Raw genomic sequence first — 12156 nt, 5'->3', positions numbered from 1 at the left:
CCTACAAGTATGCGAAAAATGCGAAAGTATGAGCCAGATTATGGCAAATACCAGACCTAACCCGGACCTAGCCGGTGTTATCCTCTAAAATATAGATTGAATCCAGGTTTAACTGAATGTTTGAGAGTGGCTCCACATTACTACGTGACCCAAACCAGAAAACGCCCAGGATCTGGCCAATAAGTATGCGAAAAATGCGAAACTATGAGCCAGATGATGGCAAATACCAGACCTAACCCGGCCCTAGCCGGTGTTATCCTCTAAAATATAGATTGAATCCAGGTTTAACAAACTGTTTGAGTGTGGTGCCACATTACTACGTGATCCGACCCAGAATACGCCCAGGATCTGGCCAACAAGTATGCGAACAATTCGAATATATGAGCCAGATGATGGCAAATACCAGACCTAACCCATACCTAACCGGTGTTATCCTCTAAAATATAGATTGAATCCAGGTTTAACTCACTGTTTCAGACTGGTTCTACATTCCTACGTGATCCAAACCAGAAAACGCCCAGGATCTGGCCAACAAGTATGCGAAAACTGCGAAAGTATGAGGTAGACGATGGCAATCACCAGAGCTAACCCTGACCTAACCGGTGTTATCCTCTGAAATATAGATTGAATCCAGGTTCAACTCACTGTTTGAGTGTGGTGCCACATTACTACGTGATCCAACCCAGAAAACGCCCAGTATCTGGCCAACAAGTAGGTGAAAAATGCAATAGTGTGAGACAGATGATGGCAAATACCAGACCCAACCCTGACCTAACCGGTGTTATCCTCTAAAATATACGTTGAATCCAGGATTAACTCACTGTTTCAGTGCGGCACGACACTACTACCTGATCCAACCCAGAAAACGCCCAGGATCTGGCCAAGAAGTATGCCAAAAATGCGAAAATATGAGCCAGATTATGGCAAATTCCAGACCTAACCCTGACCTAACCGGTGTTATCCTCTAATATATAGATCGAATCCAGGATTACTTCACTCTTTCAGTGCGGTACCACACTACTACCTGATCCAACCCAGAAAACGCCCAGGATCTGGCCAACAAGTATGCGAAAAATGCGAAAGTATGAGCCGGATGATGGCAAATACCAGACCTAACCCTGACCTAACCGGTGTTATCCTCTAATATATAGATCGAATCCAGGATTACTTCACTCTTTCAGTGCGGTACCACACTACTACCTGATCCAACCCAGAAAACGCCCAGGATCTGGCCAACAAGTATGCGAAAAATGCGAAAGTATGAGCCGGATGATGGCAAATACCAGACCTAACCCTGACCTAACCGGTGTTATCCTCTAATATATAGATCGAAACCAGGATTACTTCACTCTTTCAGTGCGGTACCACACTACTACCTGATCCAACCCAGAAAACGCCCAGGATCTGGTCGACAAGTATGGGAAAAATGCGAAAGTATGAGCCGGATGATGGCAAATACCAGACCTAACCCTGACCTAACCGGTGTTATCCTCTAATATATAGATCGAATCCAGGATTACTTCACTCTTTCAGTGCGGTACCACACTACTACCTGATCCAACCCAGAAAACGCCCAGGATCTGGCCAACAAGTATGCGAAAAATGCGAAAGTATGAGCCGGATGATGGCAAATACCTGACCTAACCCAAACCTAACCGGTGTTATCCTCTAAAATATAGATTGAATCCTGGTTTAACCCACCGTTTCAGTGTGGTACCACATTACTACGTGATACAACCCAGAAAACGCCCAGGATCAGGCCAACAAGTAGGTGAAAAAGGCGAAAGTATGAGCCAGATAAAGGCAAATACCAGACCTAACCCTGACCTAACCGGTGTTATCCTCCAAAATATAGATTGAATCCAGGTTTAACACAATGTTTGAGAGTGGCTCCACATTACTACGTGACCCAAACCAGAAAACGCCCAGGATCTGGCCAACAAGGGTGCGAAAAATGCGAAAGTATGAGACAGATGATGGCAAATACCAGACCTAACCCTGACCTAACCGGTGTTATCCTCTAAAATATAGATTGAATCCAGGATTACTTCACTGCTTCAGTGCGGTACCACATTACTACCTGACCCAAACCAGAAAACGCCCAGGATCTGGCCAACAAGTATACGAAAAATGCGAAAGTATGAGCTGGATGATGGCAAATACCAGATCTAACCCTGACCTAACCGGTGTTATCCTCTGAAATATAGATTGCATCCAGGTTTAACTCACTGTTTGAGTGTGGTGCCACACTACTACGTGATCCAACCCAGAAAACGCCCTGGATCTGGCCAACAAGTATGCGAACAATGCGAAAGTATGAGCCACATGATGGCAAATACCAGACCTAACCCGGACCTAGCCGGTGTTATCCTCTAAAATATAGATTGAATCCAGGTTTAACTCACTGTTTGAGTGTGGTGCCACATTACTACGTGATCCGACCCAGAATACGCCCAGGATCTGGCCAACAAGTATGCGAACAATTCGAATATATGAGCCAGATGATGGCAAATACCAGACCTAACCCAAACCTAACCGGTGTTATCCTCTAGAATATAGATTGAATCCTGGTTTAACCCACTGTTTCAGTGTGGTACCACATTACTACGAGATACAACCCAGAAAACGCCCAGGATCAGGCCAACAAGTAGGTGAAAAAGGCGAAAGTATGAGCCAGATGATGGCAAATACCAGACCTAACCCGGACCTAGCCGGTGTTATCCTCTAAAATATAGATTGAATCCAGGTTTAACTCACTGTTTGAGTGTGGTGCCACATTACTACGTGATCCGACCCAGAATACGCCCAGGATCTGGCCAACAAGTATGCGAACAATTCGAATATATGAGCCAGATGATGGCAAATACCAGACCTAACCCAAACCTAACCGGTGTTATCCTCTAAAATATAGATTGTATCCAGGTTTAGCTCACTGTTGCAGTGTGGAACCACATTACCACGTGATCCGTCCCAGAATACGCCCAGGATCTTGCCAACAAGTATGCGGACAATTCGAATATATGAGCCAGATGATGGCAAATACCAGACCTAACCCTGACCTAACCGGTGTTATCCTCTAAAATATAGATTGAATCCAGGTTTAACTCACAGTTTCAGACTGGTTCTACATTCCTACGTGATCCAAACCAGAAAACGCCCAGGATCTGGCCAACAAGTATGCGAAAACTGCGAAAGTATGAGCCAGATTATGGCAAATTCCAGACCTAACCCTGACCTAACCGGTGTTACCCTCTAATATATAGATTGAATCCAGGATTAACTCACTGTTTGAGTGTGGTGCCACATTACTACGTGATCCAAACCAGAAAACGCCCAGGATCTGGCCAATAAGTATGCGAAAAATGCGAAACTATGAGCCAGATGATGGCAAATACCAGACCTAACCCGGACCTAGCCGGTGTTATCCTCTAAAATATAGATTGAATCCAGGTTTAACTCACTGTTTGAGTGTGGTGCCACATTACTACGTGATCCGACCCAGAATACGCCCAGGATCTGGCCAACAAGTATGCGAACAATTCGAATATATGAGCCAGATGATGGCAAATACCAGACCTAACCCAGACCTAACCCAGACCTAACCCAAAGCTAACCGGTGTTACCCTCTAATATATAGATCGATCCCAGGATTACTTCACTCTTTCAGTGCGGTACCACACTACTACCTGATCGAACCCAGAAAACGCCCAGGATCTGGCCAACAAGTATGCGAAAAATGCGAAAGTATGAGCCGGATGATGGCAAATACCAGACCTAACCCTGACATAGCCGGTGTTATCCTCTAATATATAGATCGAATACAGGATTACTTCACTCTTTGAGTGCGGTACCACACTACTACCTGATCCCACCCAGAAAACGCCCAGGATCTGGCCAACAAGTATGCGAAAAATGCGAAAGTATGAGCCGGATGATGGCACATACCAGACCTAACCCAAACCTAACCGGTGTTATCCTCTAAAATATAGATTGAATCCTGGTTTAACCCACTGTTTCAGTGTGGTACCACATTACTACGAGATACAACCCAGAAAACGCCCAGGATCAGGCCAACAAGTAGGTGAAAAAGGCGAAAGCATGAGCCAGATAAAGGCAAATACCAGACCTAACCCTGACCTAACCGGTGTAATCCTCCAAAATATAGATGGCATCCAGGATTACTTCACTGCTTCAGTGCGGTACCACACTACTACCTGATACAACCCAGAAAACGCCCAGGATCTGGCCAACAAGTATGCGAAAAATGCGAAAGTATGAGCCGCATGATGGCAAATACCAGACCTAACTCTGACCTAACCGGTGTTACCCTCTAATATATAGATCGAATCCAGGATGATCTCACTGTTTCAGTGTGGTACCACATTACTACGTGCTCCAAACCAGAAAACGCCCAGGATCTGGCCAACAAGTATGCGAAAAATGCGAAAGTATGAGCCGGATGATGGCAAATACCAGACCTAACCCAAACCTAACCGGTGTAATCCTCTAAAATATAGATTGAATCCTGGTTTAACCCACTGTTTCAGTGTGGTACCACATTAGTACGTGATACAACCCAGAAAACGCCCAGGATCAGGCCAACAAGTAGGTGAAAAAGGCGAAAGTATGAGCCAGATAAAGGCAAATACCAGACCTAACTCTGACCTAACCGGTGTTATCCTCCAAAATATAGATTGCATCCAGGTTTAACTCACTGTTTGAGTGTGGTGCCACACTATTACGTGATCCAACCCAGAAAACGCCCTGGATCTGGCCAACAAGTATGCGAAAAATGCGAAAGTATGAGCCAGATGATAGCAAATACCAGACCTAACCCGGACCTAGCCGGTGTTATCCTCTAAAATATAGATTGAATCCAGGTTTAACTCACTGTTTGAGTGTGGTGCCACATTACTACGTGATCCGACCCAGAATACGCCCAGGATCTGGCCAACAAGTATGCGAACAATTCGAATATATGAGCCGGATGATGGCAAATACCAGACCTAACCCAAACCTAACCGGTGTTATCCTCTAAAATATAGATTGAATCCTGGTTTAACCCACTGTTTCAGTGTGGTACCACATTAGTACGTGATACAACCCAGAAAACGCCCAGGATCAGGCCAACAAGTAGGTGAAAAAGGCGAAAGTATGAGCCAGATAAAGGCAAATACCAGACCTAACCCTGACCTAACCGGTGTTATCCTCCAAAATATAGATTGCATCCAGGTTTAACTCACTGTTTGAGTGTGGTGCCACACTACTACGTGATCCAACCCAGAAAACGCCCTGGATCTGGCCAACAAGTATGCGAAAAATGCGAAAGTATGAGCCAGATGATGGCAAATACCAGACCTAACCCGGACCTAGCCGGTGTTATCCTCTAAAATATAGATTGAATCCAGGTTTAACTGAATGTTTGAGAGTGGCTCCACATTACTACGTGACCCAAACCAGAAAACGCCCAGGATCTGGCCAACAAGTATGCGAAAACTGCGAAAGTATGAGCCACATGATGGCAAATACCAGACCTAACCCTGACCTAACCGGTGTTATCCTCTAAAATATAGATTGTATCCAGGTTTAGCTCACTGTTGCAGTGTGGAACCACATTACCACGTGATCCAAACCAGAAAACGCCCAGGATCTGGCCAATAAGTATGCGAAAAATGCGAAAGTATGAGCCAGATGATGGCAAATACCAGACCTAACCCGGACCTAGCCGGTGTTATCCTCTAAAATATAGGTTGAATCCAGGTTTAACTCACTGTTAGAGTGTGGTGCCACATTACTACGTGATCCGACCCAGAATACGCCCAGGATCTGGCCAACAAGTATGCGAACAATTCGAATATATGAGCCAGATGATGGCAAATACCAGACCTAACCCAGACCTAACCGGTGTTATCCCCTAAAATATAGATTGAATCCAGGTTTAACTCACTGTTTCAGACTGGTTCTACATTCCTACGTGATCCAAACCAGAAAACGCCCAGGATCTGGCCAACAAGTATGCGAAAACTGCGAAAGTATGAGGTAGACGATGGCAATCACCAGAGCTAACCCTGACCTAACCGGTGTTATCCTCTGAAGTATAGATTGAATCCAGGTTCAACTCACGGTTTGAGTGTGGTGCCACATTACTACGTGATCCAACCCAGAAAACGCCCAGTATCTGGCCAACAAGTATGCGAAAAATGCGAAAGTATGAGCCGGATGATGGCAAATACCAGACCTAACCCTGACCTAACCGGTGTTATCCTCTAATATATAGATCGAATCCAGGATTACTTCACTCTTTCAGTGCGGTACCACACTACTACCTGATCCAACCCAGAAAACGCCCAGGATCTGGCCAACAAGTATGCGAAAAATGCGAAAGTATGAGCCGGATGATGGCAAATACCAGACCTAACCCAAACCTAACCGGTGTTATCCTCTAAAATATAGATTGAATCCTGTTTAACCCACTGTTTCAGTGTGGTACCACATTACTACGTGATCCAACCCAGAAAACGCCCAGTATCTGGCCAACAAGTATGCGAAAAATGCGAAAGTATGAGCCGGATGATGGCAAATACCAGACCTAACCCTGACCTAACCGGTCTAATCCTCCAAAATATAGATTGAATCCAGATTTAACTCAATGTTTGAGAGTGGCTCCACATTACTACGTGACCCAAACCAGAAAACGCCCAGGATCTGGCCAACAAGGGTGCGAAGAATGCGAAAGTATGAGCTGGATGATGGCGAATACCAGACCTAACCCTGACCTAACCGGTGTTATCCTCTGAAATATAGATTGCATCCAGGTTTAAGTCACTGTTTGAGTGTGGTGCCACATTACTACGTGATCCAACCCAGAAAACGCCCAGTATCTGGCCAACAAGTATGCGAAAAATGCGAAAGTATGAGCCGGATGATAGCAAATACCAGACCTAACCCTGACCTAACCGGTGTTATCCTCTAATATATAGATCGAATCCAGGATTACTTCACTCTTTCAGTGCGGTACCACACTACTACCTGATCCAACCCAGAAAACGCCCAGGATCTGGCCAACAAGTATGCGAAAAATGCGAAAGTATGAGCCGGATTATGGCAAATTCCAGACCTAACCCTGACCTAACCGGTGATATCCTCCAAAATATAGATTGAATCCAGGTTTAACTCAATGTTTGAGAGTGGCTCCACATTACTACCTGACCCAAACCAGAAAACGCCCAGGATCTGGCCAACAAGTATACGAAAAATGCGAAAGTATGAGCTGGATGATGGCAAATACCAGACCTAACCCTGACCTAACCGGTGTTTTCCTCTGAAATATAGATTGCATCCAGGTTTAACTCACTGTTTGAGTGTGGTGCCACACTACTACGTGATCCAACCCAGAAAACGCCCTGGATCTGGCCAACAAGTATGCTAAAAATGCGAAAGTATGAGCCAGATGATGGCAAATACCAGACCTAACCCGGACCTAGCCGGTGTTATCCTCTAAAATATAGATTGCATCCAGGTTTAACTCACTGTTTGAGTGTGGTGCCACACTACTACGTGATCCAACCCAGAAAACGCCCAGGATCTGGCCAACAAGTATGCGAACAATTCGAATGTTTGAGCCAGATGATGGCAAATACCAGACCTAACACTGACCTAACCGGTGTTATCCTCTAAAATATAGATTGTATCCAGGTTTAACTCACTGTTTCAGACTGGTTCTACATTCCTACGTGATCCAAACCAGAAAACGCCCAGGATCTGGCTAACAAGTATGCGAAAAATGCGAAAGTATGAGCCACATGATGGCAAATACCAGACCTAACCCTGACCTAACCGGTGTTATCCTCTAAAATATAGATTGTATCCAGGTTTAGCTCACTGTTGCAGTGTGGAACCACATTACCACGTGATCCAAACCAGAAAACGCCCAGGATCTGGCCAGTAAGTATGCGAAAAATGCGAAACTATGAGCCAGATGATGGCAAATACCAGACCTAACCCGGACCTAGCCGGTGTTATCCTCTAAAATATAGATTGAATCCAGGTTTAACTCACTGTTTGAGTGTGGTGCCACATTACTACGTGATCCGACCCAGAATACGCCCAGGATCTGGCCAACAAGTATGCGAACAATTCGAATATATGAGCCAGATGATGGCAAATACCAGACCTAACCCTGACCTAACCGGTGTTATCCTCTAAAATATAGATTGAATCCAGGTTTAACTCACAGTTTCAGACTGGTTCTACATTCCTACGTGATCCAAACCAGAAAACGCCCAGGATCTGGCCAACAAGTATGCGAAAACTGCGAAAGTATGAGCCAGATTATGGCAAATTCCAGACCTAACCCTGACCTAACCGGTGTTACCCTCTAATATATAGACTGAATCCAGGATTAACTCACTGTTTGAGTGTGGTGCCACATTACTACGTGATCCAAACCAGAAAACGCCCAGGATCTGGCCAATAAGTATGCGAAAAATGCGAAACTATGAGCCAGATGATGGCAAATACCAGACCTAACCCGGACCTAGCCGGTGTTATCCTCTAAAATATAGATTGAATCCAGGTTTAGCTCACTGTTTCAGAGTGGTTCTACATTACTACGTGATCCAAACCAGAAAACGCCCAGGATCTGGCCAACAAGTATGCGAAAAATGCGAAAGAATGAGGTAGACGATGGCAATCACCAGAGCTAACCCTGACCTAACCGGTGTTATCCTCTAAATATAGATTGAATCCAGGTTCAACTCACTGTTTGAGTGTGGTGCCACATTACTAGGTGATCCAACCCAGAAAACGCCCAGTATCTGGCCAACAAGTAGGTGAAAAATGCAATAGTGTGAGACAGATGATGGCAAATACCAGACCCAACCCTGACGTAACCGGTGTTATCCTCTAAAATATACGTTGAATCCAGGATTAACTCACTGTTTCAGTGCGGTACCACACTACTACCTGATCCAACCCAGAAAACGCCCAGGATCTGGCCAAGAACTATGCCAAAAATGCGAAAATATGAGCCAGATTATGGCAAATTCCAGACCTAACCCTGACCTAACCGGTGTTATCCTCTAATATATAGATCGAATCCAGGATTACTTCACTCTTTCAGTGCGGTACCACACTACTACCTGATCCAACCCAGAAAACGCCCAGGATCTGGCCAACAAGTATGCGAAAAATGCGAAAGTATGAGCCGGATGATGGCAAATACCAGACCTAACCCTGACCTAACCGGTGTTATCCTCTAATATGTAGATCGAATCCAGGATTACTTCACTCTTTCAGTGCGGTACCACACTACTACCTGATCCAACCCAGAAAACGCCCAGGATCTGGCCAACAAGTATGCGAAAAATGCGAAAGTATGAGCCGGATGATGGCAAATACCAGACCTAACCCTGACCTAACCGGTGTTATCCTCTAAAATATAGATTGTATCCAGGTTTAGCTCACTGTTGCAGTGTGGAACCACATTACCACGTGATCCAAACCAGAAAACGCCCAGGATCTGGCCAATAAGTATGCGAAAAATGCGAAACTATGAGCCAGATGATGGCAAATACCAGATCTAACCCGGACCTAGCCGGTGTTATCCTCTAAAATATAGATTGAATCCAGGTTTAACTCACTGTTTGAGTGTGGTACCACATTACTACGTGATCCGACCCAGAATACGCCCAGGATCTGGCCAACAAGTATGCGAACAATTCGAATATATGAGCCAGATGATGGCAAATACCAGACCTAACCCTGACCTAACCGGTGTTATCCTCTAAAATATAGATTGAATCCAGGTTTAACTCACAGTTTCAGACTGGTTCTACATTCCTACGTGATCCAAACCAGAAAACGCCCAGGATCTGGCCAACAATTATGCGAAAACTGCGAAAGTATGAGCCAGATTATGGCAAATTCCAGACCTAACCCTGACCTAACCGGTGTTACCCTCTAATATATAGATTGAATCCAGGATTAACTCACTGTTTGAGTGTGGTGCCACATTACTACGTGATCCAAACCAGAAAACGCCCAGGATCTGGCCAATAAGTATGCGAAAAATGCGAAACTATGAGCCAGATGATGGCAAATACCAGACCTAACCCGGACCTAGCCGGTGTTATCCTCTAAAATATAGATTGAATCCAGGTTTAACTCACTGTTTGAGTGTGGTGCCACATTAATACGTGATCCGACCCAGAATACGCCCAGGATCTGGCCAACAAGTATGCGAACAATTCGATTATATGAGCCAGATGATGGCAAATACCAGACCTAACCCTGACCTAACCGGTGTTATCCTCTAAAATATAGATTGAATCCAGGTTTAACTCACAGTTTCAGACTGGTTCTACATTCCTACGTGATCCAAACCAGAAAACGCCCAGGATCTGGCCAACAAGTATGCGAAAACTGCGAAAGTATAAGCCAGATTATGGCAAATTCCAGACCTAACCCTGACCTAACCGGTGTTATCCTCTGAAATATAGATTGCATCCAGGTTTAACTCACTGTTTGAGTGTGGTTCTACATTCCTACGTGATCCAAACCAGAAAACGCCTAGGATCTGGCTAACAAGTATGCGAAAAATGCGAAAGTATGAGCAACATGATGGCAAATACCAGACCTAACCCTGACCTAACCGGTGTTATCCTCTAAAATATAGATTGTATCCAGGTTTAGCTCACTGTTGCAGTGTGGAACCACATTACCACGTGATCCAAACCAGAAAACGCCCAGGATCTGGCCAATAAGTATGCGAAAAATGCGAAACTAAGAGCCAGATGATGGCAAAAACCAGACCTAACCCGGACCTAGCCGGTGTTATCCTCTAAAATATAGATTGAATCCAGGTTTAACTCACTGTTTGAGTGTGGTGCCACATTACTACGTGATCCAACCCAGAATACGCCCAGGATCTGGCCAACAAGTATGCGAACAATTCGAATATATGAGCCAGATGATGGCAAATACCAGACCTAACCCAGACCTAACCGGTGTTATCCTCTAAGATATAGATTGAATCCAGGTTTAACTCACTGTTTCAGACTGGTTCTACATTCCTACGTGATCCAAACCAGAAAACGCCCAGGATCTGGCCAACAAGTATGCGAAAACTGCGAAAGTATAAGACAGATGATGGCAAATGCCAGACCTAACCCTGACCTAACCGGTGTTATCCTCTAAAATATAGATTGAATCCAGGTTTAGCTCACTGTTTCAGAGTGGTTCTACATTACTACGTGATCCAAACCAGAAAACGCCCAGGATCTGGCCAACAAGTATGCGAAAAATGCGAAAGAATGAGGTAGACGATGGCAATCACCAGAGCTAACCCTGACCTAACCGGTGTTATCCTCTGAAATATAGATTGAATCCAGGTTCAACTCACTGTTTGAGTGTGGTGCCACATTACTACGTGATCCAACCCAGAAAACGCCCAGTATCTGGCCAACAAGTAGGTGAAAAATGCAATAGTGTGAGACAGATGATGGCAAATACCAGACCCAACCCTGACGTAACCGGTGTTATCCTCTAAAATATACGTTGAATCCAGGATTAACTCACTGTTTCAGTGCGGTACCACACTACTACCTGATCCAACCCAGAAAACGCCCAGGATCTGGCCAAGAAGTATGCCAAAAATGCGAAAATATGAGCCAGATTATGGCAAAAACCAGACCTAACCCTGACCTAACCGGTGTTATCCTCTAATATATAGATCGAATCCAGGATTACTTCACTCTTTCAGTGCGGTACCACACTACTACCTGATCCAACCCAGAAAACGCCCAGGATCTGGCCAACAAGTATGCGAAAAATGCGAAAGTATGAGCCGGATGATGGCAAATACCAGACCTAACCCTGACCTAACCGGTGTTATCCTCTAATATATAGATCGAATCCAGGATTACTTCACTCTTTCAGTGCGGTACCACACTACTACCTGATCCAACCCAGAAAACGCCCAGGATCTGGCCAACAAGTATGCGAAAAATGCGAAAGTATGAGCCGGATGATGGCAAATACCAGACCTAACCCTGACCTAACCGGTGTTATCCTCTAATATATAGATCGAATCCAGGATTACTTCACTCTTTCAGTGCGGTACCACACTACTACCTGATCCAACCCTGAAAACGCCCA

This window comes from Colletes latitarsis, unplaced genomic scaffold, assembly GCF_051014445.1.
Source record: "Colletes latitarsis isolate SP2378_abdomen unplaced genomic scaffold, iyColLati1 scaffold0021, whole genome shotgun sequence".
Taxonomy (NCBI): Eukaryota; Metazoa; Arthropoda; class Insecta; order Hymenoptera; family Colletidae; genus Colletes; species Colletes latitarsis.
Note: the sequence above shows the minus strand (reverse complement) of the source record.